The following is a 2,263-nucleotide window of genomic DNA, read 5'->3' as shown; positions in this document are numbered from 1 at the left end:
TTCAGATGATTTCATTAAAAAATAAAAAAAAAAAATTTACAATATGCAAAATACAGTTACAATTAGACATCTGCAGCGAGTAAGTTTTTTTCTTCATGTGTGAAACTCGCCGTCGAATGTAGTATTTATTTGTACTCTTACTCAGAGCACAAGTAGGGAAGTGAAGAGAATGTTTGCTTATTAAATACGAATAAGTATGTAGCCGAAGTTAATAGAATACCGAAAAAAAGAACAAATGATATGTGAACAACAAAAAAGAAGTACCTTAAAATTCATGTTCTCTTCATGTGGTACTGCAAGTATTTTTGTGTATTATACAGTAGAGATTATAGTAATGTATTAATGTAATTAACGGCATTTACATTTGTATATTGTGCATTAGAAATAAAACAAGCCAAATTTCATTAAAATCATCAGATAAATTAGGTATAATTTTAATTGCCCTTATCCACAAATAAAAAAATTGGGTAAGACTGTCAGTGCCCAGAATATCAACGCTTCATTTAAAATCGTAAAGGCACTAAAAAATAGCAAATGATACCCTACAAAGTATTAGGATTATTTAATATTAACATTTTTTTTAATTTTTAAAGTTTTAATTATAATTTAATATAATTGTACGAATTTATGTAAAATATGAATTTTGTGATGTTCTTTAATTTTCATCAATATTTTTTTAACGAATTGAGGTTTTGTTATATTTTTTATTGAAATACATATTTTTTGTTCCAATTAATAAAATTACTTTTAATTTTTTATATAATCACCTATTATTGCCTGTATAATTTCATAATATTTAAAAAAAAAATATGTTATACGATTTTGAGTGACACTCACTGTAAATAGATTATAAACTTGCCTCATTTATTTCCATTTCTTATGAAGAAGACTGCACTGTATACAAAATATTAAATTTAAATTGTATTTGCCAAACATCACGTAGTACTACAAGTACCTCGAGAAGTTTGGTTGTAGCTTGATACTCGATATGTTCTCTTGTATGTGGAGAGTGCGAGTGTAAAACAAACCTGTAATTAACTAGTAAACATAAAGGCGAGTAACAACAAATACATATTCGATAATTTTGTTGTTCCCAAAAATATGAACATTATTTTTAAATATAGTTCGAGTAAGAGCACATACTTTACAAGTACACATGTACTACTTAACTACAAATCCATTCATGCAGAGGTTTAGTTACAATTGGCTCCCCAGCCAGATATCAAAAAATAATATTAATATAAAATTAAAAAAATACAGAATATTTCCCAAAGTTAGTAGCTAACAACCAAGTCACCTAGAGAAAAAAAAAACTACAAATAAGAATCCTTAACTATGAAGAGAAAAATGAGCTAATAGTTAAACGCGAAAAGCATTATTAGAGTGGGAAAATATCCGAAGATCAACAGGTAAGTAATTCTAACATCGAGCAATTCTAATAATAAAAGACCGCTCAAAACAACTACACCTGATCCTGGGTATAACAATCTGGAGGTTTCTAGAGGAGTGAGTAAATTGAAATATGGAACAAAGTTGTGAAGACAATCCACTTTTCACAACCCTAAAGAATAGTAACAAATGCCTATACAAAATAAACTGTCCAAATTCACAGCCAAGAAAATCCCTAACATATCCAGAAATATGCATTCTTCGTCGAACACTATATCAATAACGTACAATGGAATTCGTGATGCGATTCATCCTAGCAGTAATGCAGGTCAAAGTACCATACACGACATCCAATCCATAGAATATATGTGGCATAAGTAAAGCGTAGGCAAGCTTATACCTCACGTAAAAAGGTAAATATATGTTATTTGAAAAAATTTTACGAAATATTCCCGAGAATACCAAAAACAATATTATCACCATCAATGGTGAAAGACTGTAATTGATGTTGGACTCTAGCACATCCGTATTATCGCGATCAGCACTAAAAAGAAGAAAGACATCATCAGCAAAGAGGAAAGACCTACAGATACTGTCATCAATATATTCCGGAAGATCATTAACGTATAGTATAAAAAGTAGGGGTCCCAAAACTGAGCCCTGTGGAACACCTGCAAAAAGACGAAGTGCCCCTGAATATACCTCACCGATATCAACAAACTGATGCCTATCAGACAGATACGAATACACCAGCCTACAAGCAGAACTTGAAAATCCGAATTTGTTAATCAGTACAGAGTAATTAATTGAATTGAATGCCTTGTTAAATCTAGGGAAACCAACGTGGTCAATCTATTCCTATTTAGATTATCCC

Source organism: Calliphora vicina, chromosome X (assembly GCF_958450345.1).
Source record: "Calliphora vicina chromosome X, idCalVici1.1, whole genome shotgun sequence".
NCBI lineage: Eukaryota > Metazoa > Arthropoda > Insecta > Diptera > Calliphoridae > Calliphora > Calliphora vicina.
The sequence above is the reverse complement of the archived record's forward strand: the minus strand, read 5'-3'. Positions refer to the sequence as shown.